The sequence below is a fragment of the Giraffa tippelskirchi genome, chromosome 12 (assembly GCF_054371585.1).
Source record: "Giraffa tippelskirchi isolate mGirTip1 chromosome 12, T2T-mGirTip1v1.2.pri, whole genome shotgun sequence".
NCBI lineage: Eukaryota > Metazoa > Chordata > Mammalia > Artiodactyla > Giraffidae > Giraffa > Giraffa tippelskirchi.
Genome location: NC_137286.1, coordinates 19,857,603 through 19,875,428, shown reverse-complemented (window position 1 = coordinate 19,875,428; position 17,826 = coordinate 19,857,603). Strand labels below are relative to the sequence as shown.

The window sequence follows — 17,826 nt, the reverse complement described above, 5'->3', positions numbered from 1 at the left end:
GAGGGAGGCAAAATAGTGTACAAATTATAAGAGTGCTAGTTTTTTCATCTTTCAAAGCAGGAAATCAAAACAGTTTTTTTTTAATGGCTTCAACCACTCAGTGCTTTGAAAATTCCCTTTTTCCATTCTTAAAGAGATTACTTAAGAAATAAAGTCTCTATGTGAAATAAATATTTATTTGAATTTCAACAATTAATTTTACTCATTTATTTTTCTACTTTTAAATACAAGCAAAATTAGCAATACCAATCATTTGGAAAATACAATCAATAATATGACTTTATTTTTATTAAAGTTTTTCTATCTTCTATCCACATGGAAGATATTTAGAATAAGAGTTACTTAATGAGAATTTCTAGGAGATGTGATGGGAGGGAAAGGGCTGTACTTTCCAGCATTGATTTGATAACTCATGGTTATCATTTTTACAAAAATAAAAACCAATATTCCAAGATGCTGGCAGTGGCTAATTCTGGATCCCAGAGCTATGGATTTATTCATTCATCTATTTAAAAATCTTTATTGAGCATCATTATGTATAATGTACTGTCCAAGGTTCTGAAAATACAATGGCCAAGAAAACAAATTCCCTTTCTTCAAGAAGCTTTAAGGAAGGGAGAACAGACAAAGACCACATTGAAAGTAAACATGTACTATGTTAGGAAGTGATAAGATGGGCTATGAAAAAAAAAAGTCTGTCTAAGAGCATGATGACCAGATGCCCCAGTTTGCTAGGGCCAGTCCCAATTTATGACTCTTGTTTCAACTTCCTAACTGACTGGGGTTTCTTTTCAATCTCAAAAGCATCCTGTTTTGGGTGACAAATCAGATGTTTACTCCAGGTGAGGGTGAGATGAAATGCTCTAGAGTCAGAGTGGCTAGAAATGTCCTCATGATAAGGTAATATTTGAGCAGAGACTTGAAGAAGGGAAGGAGCAAGTCATGGTGATATCTAAGGGAAGGAGTACTCCAGGCAAAAGGAGCAGCAAGGACAAAACAAGGACAAAGACCTTACGTGAGGATATGTTTGACATCTTCCAAGACCACAGAAAACCCAGGGGGAGGGAGGTAGCAGGTGAGGTCAGAGGAGTTGGGCAAAGAGTCAAGAGACAGTGGGACAGTAATAAAAAGTCTTTTAGGGCTCTCTTGTAAGCAGATTGGTTTTTACCTTGAATGAGACAAGATGCCAAGAGAGGATTTTGAGCAAGGAATGATTTGACCTGACTCATATTTTTAAATAATCTGGCTGCTGGATTTTAGGGAGGCAAGGATAAAAACAGAATAAGGAGGCTACTGGAATACTCCAGGTGAAGAACTGAAGGTGGTAGTAGTGAAGGCAGTAAGAATGGGAAGAAAACAGGATGGATGATTGCTATTGTTCTTCCTTGTACTTTCCTGTACATCTTTTAAACTTAATAAATTTGATCTTTAAAATTTAATAAAATTAACATTTTTAAAGAGTCATGGTAAAAGATTCAAGAGACATTTAGTAGAATATAACAGAAGTTAATGACCATTTGAAGGAGGTGAAAGAGGGACCATTCTTTATGATTATCAAGTTTTTGGCTTCAGCAGCAAGAATCATGCCACCATTAACCAAAACAGGGGATGCAGAAGATGCAACAAGCATGTGGTTATCAGAACACTGAATTCAAGGGCCCACAAAACAGAGCTAACCAGGCATTAGCCAAGCAGCGATCACACACAGGAGTTTAAGCAAGTCCTCTGGGTCTGGGGAAAAGAGCTAAGGAGTCATCAACACAGAAGTTATCGCTGAAGTTATGCGGGCATGTCTGAAAGAGGTGTGGACACAGGGGAAAGAGAATGATGCCATGGAAGAAGAGAAGTCTGTATACTGGACAAGAGCAAGAAGAACTGGGACGAGGTACAAAAGTAAATGATGTTTTTGAAAGCCAAGGAATAAAGACCTCCTCCGGAGTGCCAGATTTCACATGTCAACTTACCTGACGGGATATAATCCAGCCCAGAAAAAGAGGTTTGCAAGCATTTAAGCCCCTATTTAAACACGGAACTTTGCTGCTGCAAGTTCTTTTTCACTATAAACTTGATAAAGAGAAAAAATATGACTGTGCCTGTGATGCTACTTTAGTATTTATTTTATCATTTCTAGTCTTTTGTCTTATTTTAAGTGATCCTTTATAAAAGGCTTTTTGAACACTGTAGGCTATATAAGCTATATCATAATGGCAGCTTCAAAATATAATCTCCATTTATACCCTATTAACCATCTCAGTCTTCCTTAATAATATTCTTGCCTTAAACAGTGTTATCCTGAACTAATATGATTCAGATCTGGTAAGACTACAGATGTTCCTCTGCAACTCTGAATGGAGAAGCAAAAGTCTATAAAAATCTTACTTGGGTTTTATCTATTCCACTGCAATACAAGGAAAAGTTCATATATTGCTGTTTTTATTTGTCATGCTTAACACTAAGGTTATCAGATATTTTTTCAACTGCAATTTTCCTTTATTTTGACTTTAATAGCTATTTAAAACCTGTTTTTTTTTCTCAGTCAATCTGTGATTGGTGGGGTATGGCAAAGAAAAAGGATACACTGGCAAAGAGCCTCCTGTCTTTCACTCATAAAACATACTTATGATGAAAAAAGGTGATAAAATAGGAAAGTATGAGCTCTTCTCACTGCTGTTATTCCGTCCACACATCTGCAAAGCCTCAGCTCTCAACTATTCACCCTCGGGAAGAAATCGGCAAGGCAAATTTCTCATTTTCCTAATTTCAAGGTGACTGAAGCCCCTAGAGTCTCCTGTTACTGCTGTTCATGGACGTTTAGGATTTACACTCTTCAGGAAATAGACAAATTCATACATTCTAACACTCAAATCAACCTTGAGTGCCCTTCTATCCTTCTTCAAGTAATAAAGACACAATGATCAATTCTGCACATTTTCTCACTGGCATCTTACATGGGCTGTGAAAGTTTAATAGGGTTCTATTTCTGAAAATTATGCTATGTTGCTTTAGCTATTCTGATACCCAAGGAATTGGAAAGGTGAATCATTCATTCTGTTGCTTAGGGAGATATTGCCAGAGAAAAAGAAGCTGAGCTCCCTTCCAAATCTAAAACTTTCTTTCGAAATGTCCTTTATTGAACACATCATTGCTTACCAGGTACCCCTAAATCATCCCTTCTCTTCCTAGAGGACAATTTCATACTAGTAAATCTGTAAGTGGGCATTCTTTGTATGAAGACATTTTTCTCCCAGCAGGTTTATCTGTTTATCAAGTGAGATTCTCTTCACTTGGTCCCAGTGTTGATTTTTCCACCTGTGAAACTATTCCTACCACTTGACCAATGGATGGACTTGTGTGTACGCCCACTTTATTCAGCCAGAAAAAATACATATGTGTACTGCATAAAACAGCATTGCAATAAAATTAAACGCATGTACTGGCTCGGCAGTAGATCTGCAGATGATCAGTATTACCCAAGAACTTCTGAGAAGCTATAAATTCTCACCCCATTCCCAGATCTAGTGAATCAGAATATCTTGAGGAAGGGCCCAGTTAGCAAAGGCTTAACAGCTCTACAGGTAATTCTGATGAAGTTAAAGTTTGAGAAGCACTGAATATTAAAAACATCTGGGGCATTTGCTTTTTTTTAATGAGAATGTGCAGAGGAGGTGAATGGGGCATATCAGGCTAATTAAATCAAAATCTCTGGAACTGGGAGCTGGGCATTCAAATGTTTTAAAAGCTCCCAGAGGTATGTTTTAACGCACAACAGATTTGAGAGCCACTGCGGTAGAGACATCCTATCTTAAATGGTGAAAATCACTCTGACTTGCATAAAACAATTTACTGGTTTTGCAATCTACTAGTTATAATTATTTAGGTGCTTATTTTATCTTACCCAATTAGCTTGAGGTGAGAGTCCAAGTATTATTCATATTTCATCCCCTGAAGTGCTGAGCACAATCTCATGCAACTAAATTTAATGAGAACACATTTCAATATCTACTTCACAAAGCACCATTCTGTCTGGTCCTCACAACACACCTCTGAAACAGGCAGATCATTCTCAGTTTTTTTCTTTTTTTAAATAGAGCTCACAGAGGGTAACCGACTTATTTTCTCACAGTTAATTACAGCAAAACCTAAACTACCTACCCAGAAATCTTTTCACGTCTAAATGTTTCTCCTCTTCAACTTCTAACTGGAATGCAGTTTCCCTACAGAGGGTCTTCTCACTTTCTGTTAAACAAGCCTCTTCTATCCCATCTCGCCACCATCACTTCTGGTCCAGTGTGTGTGCTTTTCAAAGGCATCTTTTAACTTCAGAGAGTTATACCTCTCTTTATTCTGCAGAGATATGAGGCATCATTGATTTCAAGATGCTCAAATGCTGAGGCCACACACGAAAACAATCTTCACTCAAAAAGTTCTGGAAAGGAGGGAAGTAGGTAATAAAATATCTCTTAGCTTATTGGTCTTTACCATTGGTAATTCTCAAAGGAAAGGAAATCATCAAGGGGATATGACAGTACACATTTTTTTCTACATGGATTTGCTATTGTTTTCATTATAGCCTTCAGATGGCTCAACACCTATGTCATGAAAGTGTGAACTCAATGAATTGTAGCACAAATAGCATGCAAATTCATCCATACGCCAGCCATGTACCATCTGCAAGAAAGGCCTATAAATAATCCTTCTTTTCTAAACGATTATATTGTAAACAAGCCATATTTACAGATGGATCACCATACACACTCTCTTTGGACGCTTCTGAGAGTTATTTCCTTTTTCCTAGAGTATAAATGTTGAATAGTTGGTCTGCACTCTTCAGAGCACGGGTGGGCTCTGTGAAATGCTTCGGGTTTTGATCATAACTATATTCAGGCTGCAGCTTCCGCGCTGAGAAAGAATCAACATCTGTCTTGACTATCAGCTGTGCTAAGGAAGTCACTCTTAAGGCATATTTTACTCCCACAGGCTGAACAATCCCAAAGATTCTGCAAGTTTTATTTATTACACTCATAATAAATTTAAACCTTGATCATCTGGGTAAGGAAAAAGGATAAAGAAACAGGATTATCTAGAATCAAGTCACAGCCTCGATTTAGATGAGAAGGTCACAGTACTATTCATGAGGGGAGGAGCCCATGAACTTGCCAGTGAAGGCGTGGCTGTGCTGCACTGTCCCATGAAGACTGCTGGGTCAGATCCCACACCAACCCAGCACCTGGAAAGCCCCCCAAATCTTCTCCCTGGTGGTTGGCAAACAGGAGAAAGCAGGCAAGCTGCTAAGTAAGCAGAAAAGGACCTGGCAATAAAAATTAGGTCAAGACCTGAAACAGAAAGCACAGAAAGCTATCAGTAAGGCCACTTCCACAGAAGGTATACTGAGAAGAGAAGTGAATATGAAAATTTTTCTTCTTCATAGTTAACATTTAGGGGTAACCAATACAAGGTGTAGAATCAACACCCTAAAATCTAATAGCAAGTCCATTAATTGGCGTGATTTTTGGTGACTTGCTTTTCTGTGCCTCAGTATCTTCATCTGTGAAATGGGGCTAATCATGGTTCATACCCCGCAGGTACTACTGATAAAGGGCTTAGAAAGATGCTCGGCACAGAGCACTCAGTGAATATTTGCTATTGTTATTATGATTCTGTGATGTCACCTCTTAAACTAAAAAGAGTTTCAATATAAAACATATAGGATAGAGATTATAAGCAATTTATCTGGCTCTCTGTGGCTTTAAGCCTGTGGGCCTGGCTGTGGCAATGACAGTTTCCTCTGCAGTAACTGGTAATTCTGGTCTCCTCACTTTTCATGACCATCTTCAGATATCTCCTGTTCTTTGCCTTCCTTATTCTTATACAACCTATGAGTTTATATAAGGTACAAAGACTTCCAAGTCTAAAATTTTCCAGTTATATAAAAATCTTACCCTGTAGGATCATGCTAAAAAATGAACAGGTTTTGCTAATGTGGGATATAAAAATTTAACTTTCAAAACCATAGAAACTCAAGAGCTGCTCTGTCTGGAAAGACTGCAACCAAGGATGAGCTAATTTGACTCATTTATCATCTTGTAGAGCAAACATTCAAGCCAAAATAATATTTGCAGTGAAGAGAAGAACTATCTGTAGGTTCAGGGACAAGATTTAAATATTCAGGATACATATATGGATGTATTAAAGACAAGCATCTTTTCGAACTCCACTGTTATTTATACCCCATTTTTTTTTCCTTTTCTGTAATGCTAATTTGCTCAGCAAGTGTTAAAAAATAAGGGTTAGTGTAAACGTGATATATGAGTCTGACAACTAGACACAGTCTAATCAACTCTCTTCAATATAACCAAAATCAATTATTTTTTAAAGCCAAGACTGGTCATGTTTTTCAGAATTGGTGCTAATTCTCCCATTTAAAAACCTCACAGTTCTGGGCATCACTTAAGCCTTTTCCAAAATTCTCATGTATTTAAAGTAAAGAAGGTCAGAATATTTATTAAGGCAATTTCCTGTTATCTTTTTCAGTGCTGAATTGATAATGAATCTAACTCAGAGACACAGAGAGGAAAAATATTAATATAGAGTGAATTTCAGACTGGATTTGATTTTTTAAATTATCTCAAAGAGTTCGGTAGGAAAAAAAAAAAAGAAAAAGAGCTCGGTAGTACATTGGGTTTTGATAGGGCAATTTATGTGTGAGCTATTAGACTCCTAGTAACAACCCAACACATAAGATACCCATTTTATGAAGAAAGAAAAGAGTGGTTATAAAGAGTTAAGGTTATTTCTATTTATTTTCATCCTTTGAAATAACAAAAGTCCGAGTTCCTTTGCATAGACCTGCTAGACAAAGAAATGCTGTTCTACAACAAGTCAGTTCTACGTGTGCATATGAGAAGGTCAGAATGACAATCTTCCCACCTTTGCTGAAGTGAAAGTCGTGTCTGATTCTTTGCAACCCCATGGACTGTAGCCCACCAGGCTCCTCTGTCCATGGAATTCTCCAGGCAAGAATACTGGAGTGGATTGCCATTTCCTTCTCCAGGGGATTTTCCCAACCCAGGGATTGAAGTTGGGTCTCCTGCACTGCAGGCAGATTCTTTACCAACTGAGCCACCAGGAAAGCCTATTGCAGAACTAAAGGACTATTCCATCTCTGTTAGAGATTTGTTAGAATAAGCAGATGAGAACATAACAGAAAGCTCTCAAGAAAATGGGGTCCCACATAAGACCAACTCCACAAGTTACATTTTAAAATCTGTTTCATCACCTCTTACTGGTTCAAAAGCCTGCATGAAATACAGCCTAGTGTTTGTGAAGGCAGAGTGTCATAAAAACTAGGTCATGGGTTCAATCCCTGTCCTGAGAATCTCTGCACTTTCAATATACAATGGTGATAATTATACCTGTCTAACAAAGGTGCTATAAAGATTACTTTGGCTAACTCATGTAAAAAGCCCTACATATAACAGGTGCTCAGTAAGGAGTATATATTATCATACTTTCTGTGCTTTTTTCCCATTAAGTGAGGCTTTTTTCAATTAAATATATTTACTGCTTAAATGAAATGAGTGTGTAAAGTATTACATTAATCCCTAGGAAAGTTGAATAAGATGAAGGTGAAGTTTATGTTAAGCAAATTGAATGAACATTGTTAGGTAGATGCTAAGATTGGTGGGAAAAATCACAGAATCTTAGGCTTACAACTGCCTCTATCCCATGAGGAAGCAGAGATGGTCAGAAAGCAGTGAGATTGGAAAGCAAGACTAAAGCAAGCCTTTAAGTAAACATTTCAGTTGTCTATGCACACCAAGCAAAATGAAAGATTAAAAACGATAGTTCAGATAATTCATGTCAACCAAAAAAGAGTTTTTCTTTCTTCAAATATCCAGATATTTCAGGAACAATGTCTATATCTTCAATTATTCAGCAACTGCTTCAGTTCCACAGTACATGTGTTGCATATATTCAGTACAGCCCATTTCTCTTTGAAATCCCACAAAGAACAAAATGGCTGCTTAGCCGTACTGTAGTCATGAAAATGCAATATAAAAAAGCAATCAACCCATTTGGTTAAAGGCAGATCAGGAGGGCACAAATCTAAGGTCGTACTGCACTTTTACGAGTCATCCAGGGCTCAAAGGGTTATTACAGCTTTGGGAGTGTGTGCTCAGATGCTCAATCAAGTCTGACTCTTTTTGACCCCATGGACTGTAGCCCGCCAAGCTCCTCTGTCTGTGGGATTTTTCCCACGCAAGAATAGTGGAGTGGGTTTCCATTTTCTCCTCCAGGAGAACTTCTCCATCCAGGGATCGAATCTGCATCCCCTGCATTGGCAGGCAGATTCTTTACCATTGAGCCACCTGGGAAGTCTTTATGATCAACCAAAAGAACATGAGTTGTTAAGGAAATACAGTTTCACTCTTTCCTTCTGCCAACTCACTATACAGAGCACTTTATCAGGGGGAGGCAGAGGATGTAGACAAAATCCTAAGGCCTTTCCCATCAAAGTTTGTTTTATTCAAAGATCCTTTAAACAGAAAACAGAATGGAGAATTGAGGCTATTGTTCAACCAGCTAAGATCTAAAACTCCTGCCTTTCTCAAAAATGTCTAAGTGCTTAAACTCTGAATTACAGAGATAACACAATTATAAATACTACACTTCACTTTTCACGTATGGATATACATACCTTAAGGATTCATTTGCAAACATAATGTATTCTGTTTCCCATGCTCATAAGCTAAACAACACATTGAATGGTGTTTAAGTTTTTTAAAGTCACTGGCGTGACAAAATGAATTTAATTCCAGTCAATAAAAATAAGGTTTATTTTTCTAAATTCATGAATTCAGGCTAAGTTTTTATAACTATTGAAGTTTTGTTTAAATTTCAGTTTTAAAAGCAGAATTAAATGCAGGTCAAGAGCTAAGAGAAATTCTTTTGGATGGTTCAGACCTCAATTATTTTCTTATTTCAACAACTGCGATGGTCTTTTAATTGGCTCTAATGTCTCTAAAGGCTCAGATGGTTAAGAATCTGCCTGCAATTCAGGAGACCTGGGTTCCATCCCAGGGTCAAGAAGATCCCCTGGAGAAGGGAATGGCTACCTGCTCCAGTATTCTTGCCAGGAGAATTCCATGAACAGCAGGAGCCTGGCAAGCTACAGTCCGTGGGGTCACAAAGAGTTGGACATGACTGAGCAACTAACACCTTCACCTTCTAATGTCTCTAAATTCATACTCTTCTAATCTATTTTTCAAGCTGTCACCACATTTTTGGATGCAAACTTCAGTTTGGTCCAAACACCAAACTGAACCAAGTGTTCAGTTTGAACACTCTGGACCGAAGTGTTTCAATGACACTCTACCACCACTTCTCTCATTCCTCACAAGATGAAGTCCTGTTTCCCCTGCATGTATGCAAACCCTCCAAAGGCCTGGCCTCTGACCACTTGCTTGGGCTCATCTCCCACCACTTACCCATCACTACCCGTGACCTGCACTTCTCCAGGTGTAACGTGCAGTTCCTATGCCTGTGCTTTTCTTGATGTTGCTTCCTTCACATTGCCCACAGAGGGGTATTAACATTCTTTAACACTTTCTTTGGCTTTTTCCCTGATGTCCACACCCCTCCAGATATGTACTGATCAATCCATCTTTGGCATCCCCATAATATGAAGCTCTGTTTGTTGAAATCCTATTCGGTCTTCAAAAACAATTTTAAATGCTGCTTTCTCCATAAACAGAATGGCCAAATAATTTACCTTCCAAACTGGAATGCTTTTGAGAATGGAGGGTGGAGGTTGGATCCTGTTAATAGTTAGCCCGGTGCGACAGATAAAAACTGGGACTATCCCAGGCAAACCAGGGCTTATGCTTACCTTATCCAGAAAAGCCTTTATGATTAGCAAGACCAGTATGAGCCTTTCCACCTTATACTGCTCTTACACCATTACATCCTTGCAATATATGCACATGTTGGTCTCCTTATTACTAAGAATTGTACTCTCTTTAAGGCAGGAATTATATTTGACTAATCTTTGTATTCTCTACTACACCTCCCACATCGCTTCACATACAAACAGTATTTTAAAATTCTGTCCCCTTAGAATGACTGATAAATGTGGTACTATCTATGGCAGGGTGAAGAAGCAAAACTTTTAGAAGTAGTTTGGAGAAGGCAATGGCACCCCAATCCAGTACTCTTGCCTGGAGAATCCCATGGACGGAGGAGCCTGGTGGGCTGCAGTCCATGGGGTTGCTAAGAGTTGGACATGACTGAGCGACTTCACTTTCACTTTTCCCTTTCATGTACTGGAGAAGGAAATGGCAACCCACTCCAGTACTCTTGCCTGGAGAATCCCAGGGATGCGGAGCCTGGTGGGCTGCCGTCTATGGGGTCGCACAGAGTCGGACATGACTGAAGAGACTTAGCAGCAGCAGCAGCAGCAGCAGAAGTTTAGAAGAAGCAAAACCTTTTAAATGTTGCTACTGTGGATTTTAGTCTAATTAGCAACACGTTCTCAAATAAACTAACTGCCTTGTACCAATTATGTCTTGAAATGCCAGGAATTCACTTCACACACTAGCATATAAGAAAAGCTTTCTTCCTTCTGCACTGGGTTTCTGCTACATCACTGTGATGAAGAAGAAATAGATATCTAAATGTTTAATTCTTCCTAAATATTATAACATTAGAAGAAACTATCTCCTGAAACTCTATTGCTTATTTCAAAATAAAATTATGCTTCTACTAGTGTTCCATTTAATGTCATTTATATATCAAACTATTGATACACTCAAGAAACAGCTAAATTCTTTGATTTCAAATAGAAAAAAAGTTATAAAGATGTATCAAGCAGAAATTTTATTCACAGATGATTTCAGAGATATCACATTCAGTGCACATATTGCAATTTGGTCATTGGCAAATTTTTACAAATTTTTTTCTAGAAATTTATAAATTTATCAAAGAATGTGATATATATTCCCTAATAGCATGTTTATCCAAAATATTAATAGTTTTTAAAATATAGTGCAATGGAAAGTGTTAGTTTTCTTAATTTTGTAAACATGACCCTGAAGCTAGATAGGTAAGCACCTTTTAGGGGAAACCATGAAAACAAACCAATCCTGGACAAGACCATCTTCTGATAAGATTATTTCCCATGTGGAAATTTTTCTCTGCCAGAGAGTCAAGTCTACTGTCAACAGGCCATCAATCCAGACTCAAGGAAACATTACTTCCAATAACTTAGATCCAGGTTTTGTCAGTGACCATACGCTTGTCCCAAGAAAAAACAATTCCATTTCTCAACCTGTGCCAGTCTTCAACCCTTGAATGCATTACATCATTTTCCGAAGTTATAGTTTAACTTAAAATCTATATAACTAGTACAACTAAGAGATGACTTTCATAGTATGATGGCTATTCCAGAGAGCTGCTTAAAATTATTATAAAAGTCTATATTTGAGTAGAACCCATCTAGTACATTTCCCCAGATGAATCCTAACAAACATGCTGACTTCCTCTCCTTCAAACTGGAAAACACAATAAACACAATACCTATGGAACGATATACAAACCCATCGCCAGAAATCATCCTCATTCTCATGAAATGATACTGGATAATGTCCAATAACAGGCAAGTCTGTTTTTATTCATTTATATTCTCTAAGTAAAGGGAATTCATATAGGCTCATATAAAAACATACCAGAAAAGGTATTTTTTCATAGACCAAAAAAAAAATCAAAACTAAGAGAAACTATGTAAAATAATAAGATGAAATCAAAATTCAAGTTAGACACAAAAATGTATACCATACGTTCTTGTATAATTACTGAAGGTGGCCTGTAAATCTGACTCTGAGCTTTCCAGCAGTCAAAGAAAAGAGGGACGTGCATTCAGTTAGAACACTCTTAGAGTTAATGTGACAAAAAACTGGCATTCTATCAGAAGAAGCTCAGATTTCTCAATCTGGAGGAAAATCTTCCCATGGGTACTCATTAAGAGGACACAGTGTGTTACACTGGACTTGCTCTTTTCTCCTCACTTCTAGTTACTTGGTTGGTTAGTCAGTTTTATTTTCTTTTTACAGATTTTCTCCATGTACCCATTTTTAAAGTCTTTACTGTATTTGTTACAATACGGCTTCTGTTGTTTGTGTTCTGCTGTTTTTAGCCATGAGGCATGTGGGATCCTATCTCCCCTACCAGGGATCAAACCCACACCCTCTGCATTGGAAGGCGAAGTTTTAACCATTGGTGTTAACCACTGGATCACCAGGGAAGTCCCGTTAGTTTTAACAATGCAATAAGCAGCTATGAATCTAACACCCATGATCACAGGTAGGACCCTGACATTAATCTACAGCAACTCTATGGTCCCGATGCAACCTAATACCCAGACTCCTTCCACCACAGGTAACCATTATCCTATATCATGTTACTCATTCTCCGAGTTCCTTTTTATATAAGTGTATTGAATTTATACTTATTCCTAATTTTTTTCTTTTTTTTTTTAGTTGTTTTAACTTCATAAATGTATCACCTTGTATGTAATTTTTAGGTCTTATTTTCTCACTTAACATTATATTGCTAAGATTCATTCATATTAAGGCAAAACTATGAAGAAAACAAGAATATAAGTGGTCTGAACCAGGGTTTCATGGGGGAGAGATGAATATGGAGAGAGAAGATTTTTAGGACAGTAAAAAACACTCTGTGTGACATTTTACTAATGGATATGTGTGTGTGAAGGCAGGGGTATACATGAAACCTCTTGTACTTTCATCTCAATTTTGTTGTGAATCTTTAAACTGCTCTGAAATATAGTCTTTAATAGTTTTTGAAGCAATCAAAAAAGATTCAGCCATATTACTGTATGTTACCATATTGTCTTGATTGCTTTATAACCTGCCACTGTAAGATTAAAATACACTGCGTTCATTTACTTTCTCATTAGTGGGTGTGTGGGTTACTTGGGGGTGGGGGGGTGCAATTGTGAATATTGGTACTATGAATATTTTACTCATGTCTCTGCTGAAAATGTACAGGAATTACATTTCACTTGGTTATATATCTATAAGTGAGTTGCTAGGTCATCAAGTACAGATCATATTTAACAACATCCCCTTAATAAATGCAGGTCAAGAAGCAAATAAATATGCAGGTCAAAAAGCAACAGTTAGAACCAGACATGGAACAATGGACTTGTTCCAAATTGGGAAAGGAGTAGGTCAAGGCTGTATACTGTCATCCTGCTTATTTAACTTATATGCAGAGAACATCATGTGAAATGCCGGGCTGGATGAAGCACAAGCTGAAATCAAGTTTGCTGGGAGAAATATCAATAACCTCAGATTGGCAATACTTTGCCAACAATGGTCTGTCTAGTCAAAGCCATGGTTTTTCCAGTAGTCATGTATGGATGTGAGAGTTGGACTATGAAGAAAGCTGAGTGCCAAAGAACTGATGCTTTTGAACTGTGGTATTGGAGAAGACTCTTGAGAGTCCCTTGGGCCGCAAGAAGATCAAACCAGTCCATCCTAAAGGAAATCAGTCCTGAATGTTCATTGGAGGACTGATGCTGAAGCTGAAGCTCCCATACTTTGGCCACCTGTTGCGAAGAACTGATTTCCTTAGAAAAGACCCTGATGCTGGGAAAGACTGAAGGCAGGAGGAGAAGGGGATGACAGAGGATAAGATGTTTGGATGGCATCACCAACTCAATGGACATGAGTTTGAGTAAGCTCCAGGAATTGGTGATGGACAGGGAAGCCTGGCGTTCTGCAGTCCATGGGGTCACAAAGAGTCGGACACAACTGAGTGGCTGAACTGAAGTGAATGATGCAGGAAGCTACCTATTGTTCCTTGAAAGTTCTCTCTTTTTCCATGTCGTTTAAGTGTTCCTCTAACTGGAAAATCTTAGCTGGCTGCTAAAGCCTCTTCCACATTTCTCCTTAGAGATTTGACTCTCCCTTTAAACAAAGTGCTGCTTCCCTGAGCTGGACGGTCAGCCAGGCAGCGTCTGTGGATACAGGCTTAGAGGTGACAGAGAGCAAGACTCTGAGTGGATGGATCTTGTTGATGGATAAAGTTCACTGGCCTAACGTAGAGTTGGAATTAGGAATCAGAAAAAAAAAAAGATGGAGCTGTAGGCAGAAGACAGATCCAAGAGAACCTCTGAGGAAGTATTAATCAGAATCTACTTGATCCAAAGGTAATTGGGAGCACTGACAGGTCCCAGCATAACTTTAGTTTGCATTAACTGTACCCTCGTTATTTGAATCATGTCTATGTGTGACCTTCACTTCTTTCACAAGAGTCTGGTATTATTTGCAGTGATATTATCTCTAATCACTTCTAAGTAAGTACTTCTGATTAAGTCCTGCCCAGGCCTCCTCCTTCCCCAGCTTACCAGCCTCAGCAAGTGGGAATCAGCAAAAGTGGCACTAGGTATCGAGAACCATCTGAACTCTTATCAAAGCATATGATAAAAGTCTGTCATGAAAACAGTAGTACAGTGAGGAGATTATATGATATCTTGTTTGAGTTCTTTTTAGCATTGAAACATGTATATTATCATATGTGAAACAGAACACCATTCCAGGTTCGATGCATGAGACAAATGCTTAGGGCTGGGGCAATGGGATGACCCAGAGGGATGGGATGGGGAGGGAGGTGGGAGGGGGGTCCAAGAAGGGGAACACATGTAAACCCATGGCTGATTCATGTCAATGGATGGCAAAAACTACTACAATATTGTAAAGTAATTAGCCCCCAACTAAAATAAATAAATTTATTAAAAAAAAAAAAAGCCTCTGGCAGGAATCACTTGATCTTTTTAGACTCAAATCTCAATGATCTCCTAGAGGGGTCTGCAGTTTGCAGAGAATCACCAGAGGTGCATGCTAAGTCACTTCAGCTGTGTCCAACTCTTTGCAACCTTATGGACCATAGACTGCCAAGCTCCTCTGCCCATGGGATTCTCCAGGCAAGAATACTGGAGAGGATTGCCATGCCCTCCTCCAGGGGATCTTCCCTACCCTATGCTTGAACCTGCATTGGCAGGCGGGTTCTTTACCACTAGCGCCACCTGGGAAGACCCTTACCAGAGGTTGTCCCTGGCTTTTCATCTGAATGTGTTGAAAGTGTACAGTTTACTTGGAGCTGGAAGGGTAAACAACTTGAGAAAACTGTCTTCCCCTTCCCTTTGTCTTCCCTTTGCATATCCAACCATGTGTGTGCCCACACATATGCAAATCCCACTGTTAAAACCCAGAATGTCAGCTCCCACCTCCTCTTTCTAAATTAAACATACACTAAATAATCAATGAACCCAAGGCATAGGTAAAGCTTAGCCTAAGTGGAATAAATCTATGTTAATAATGTTCTCCACATGGTGGAGGAAGAGTTGCAGAGTCAAAGGGAAGAATTAGAAAATAAGATAATTTCCCTTGTTATTCTGAGTTTCCATAATGTGACCTTAATTTTTTTATTAGAAGCATTATATGCCTGCAAATAGCACAAATGGACAAAATACAGACTCAATCAAGAACGGCTTTTGTATATTATCCACACTATCCCATTTCTAACTTTCATAGCCAATGGAGACAGTCTAGGCTTTTTTGACATTGTATGTCAATCGCTAGTGGATTCTATTCTAAAAGTTTAAAGTTTAAATTAAAAATGTCAAAAAATATAAATATTATCCCTTTGTAGATGGCTAGTGACATTCCTAAATGTGAGAGGCATTTCCCAAAGTGTATAGCAAATATCATACACAGTGACAAAGAAAATAAGCAAATGGCTGTGTATCTAGGGTGTACACAAAATTGTGATATCCCCAGAGAAAATTAGGTGGTAACCTGAATAATAAGACATAAATCTAAGATAAATCTAAGTCTCTGATATACATTTCTATTCCTTTTATATTTCACCCAAATGTTGTTTTGTGAAAAGCTCAAGGGAAAAAAGTATAATGATGGAGAGAAGAGATTAGAAATTATGCAGAAGCATAATTCATGACCTAAAATACATGTTTGCTTACACCATCAAGAAAATTCAAGTAGAGCAGTGAGATTTTTCCTTTTGGTTTAAATGATCTGCAGAAGTGGTTCTATACATCAGTGTAAGCAGACTCAGCCTTAATATGCATGATGCAGTAAGATGATGTATCTCCGTAATTGGCAACCTAGGAAAAGGTACCTAGTATACCACCAGCATTCTAAACCATCTTGATTTCACTCCATTGTCGATTGCCCTCATACCACCTACAGCATTTCCAAGTCCCTGCTTCTATTAAAAGAAAATTCTCCCACATACAACTTACTGATCTTGTAAGTTTTTATCAAACAATTCATGAATCAGGCAGCATGCAGTATAGCAGATAGAAAGGAGCTCCAATGAGCTGTACAAACCAAAAGATTTTTACTGACCACAGTGAGCAGGAACAAAGAAGTTATATTTGGCATTTGCTGACTGGCTAAAGTTGGATTACTTTTCTTACACAGAGCAAAGGGAAATCTTGGAGCTGGTAACTTGTGCTGAGCCAACAAGAGTTGATCAGTTGACTTATGCCTTTGTTATCTGGGAAAGTCAAGCATAGAAATTTAAGTTTTGGTTGCTGACACTGGGCTTAGCATGAGCAATTTCAACTTGGACCTAATCTACAGTTACTTTAACACCTCCCCTCCTCACCTATCCATCAGTATGTGTGTGTACAATAGTGGCTAGGATAGGAATCCTATTAGGAGCACTGAGGTATACCTATGTTAATCCTGCGATGCCTCACCTACCTTCGTGGCTTGTCTGCAACATCCACATACATTAAGTTGCATTCTTATAGGAAACATCACTGAACTGAAAGAGAATGAAAATAATGCAACTTCCCAGGAAAATCTTGTAGGAGAATGGAAGAAAGCCAGAGACAGGAATAAGCGGAAAACAAGAGCTAAGATCATTCATACTTAGGAGACACTTGAGATGAATCCTCAAGGTGGTAACCTACCAATGACAACAGAGGCAGAAGGTCACGCTGTGAAGCCTACCTGAAAGCTGTCAAAACAAACTAATATATTCTGCAGTGTAAAATCTCAAGGAGACAACCAATTTTGATATTTTAACATAAACTGCTGACAAAGTTTCATCCTTATGTGTGTGCACACACATGCATTTGGAGAAACACATATTATTTTGTAATCATTACCGACAGTCAGTTCTTTTGAAAGTACAGAACACACTCGGTTGCATGTTGATGAAACAATTCTGAAATATGTAATTTTCCTGAGTCTTTTATGGAGAATCCATAGTGAGATGTCTACATTCTAAGTTGGTCAGCTCAACTACATCACCAAAGGTACTAATAACATGGCATTGGGTGATTTTTGGTGCCATCAATGTTTTGCAATTTTCAAGAGCTTTGGGATAGCTTTGTGTCCACTTACTACTGAGTATTTGAAAATCATTTGTAGTCAGGTTAAATGGAGAAGCTAAAATTAGGTATATTACTCATTCAAGCACCCTTTATTTTATATCCTTAACAGTCACCGATTCACAATTTTATACTTCAGTTCTGAAACTTGACATAAAATTATCTTTTCATATTTATTGTTATTATACCATAGTCAGTGTAATCACCATCTATTAACTCATAACTATTACAAGCATCCCCAACATAATTATTAACAAAACAGAATGACATACTGAGCTTAGTATTATTGTCAATGTACTGGCATTAGAATAACACAATTGCTCTACACGATCTTGAAGGGCTATGCATTCTCTTCCACTCCAAACAGTAGCATAATGTTCTTA

At 38.1% G+C, this 17,826-nt stretch overlaps 1 protein-coding gene across 3 annotated transcripts in view; it reads right to left on the bottom strand.

The window, feature by feature from the left end:
- Window positions 1–17,826, bottom strand: part of LOC145528812 (uncharacterized) — a 612,770-nt gene that overhangs the window by 411,975 nt on the left and 182,969 nt on the right. Inside the window, exon 3 of one of the 3 annotated variants that reach the window (XR_014070710.1) lies at window positions 4,153–4,344. The exons of the other annotated variants lie outside the window; for them this stretch is intronic. The gene's annotated coding sequence lies outside the window, so the exon portion shown is untranslated. The remainder of the gene's footprint in view (window positions 1–4,152; window positions 4,345–17,826) is intronic. 3 annotated transcript variants of the gene reach the window in all.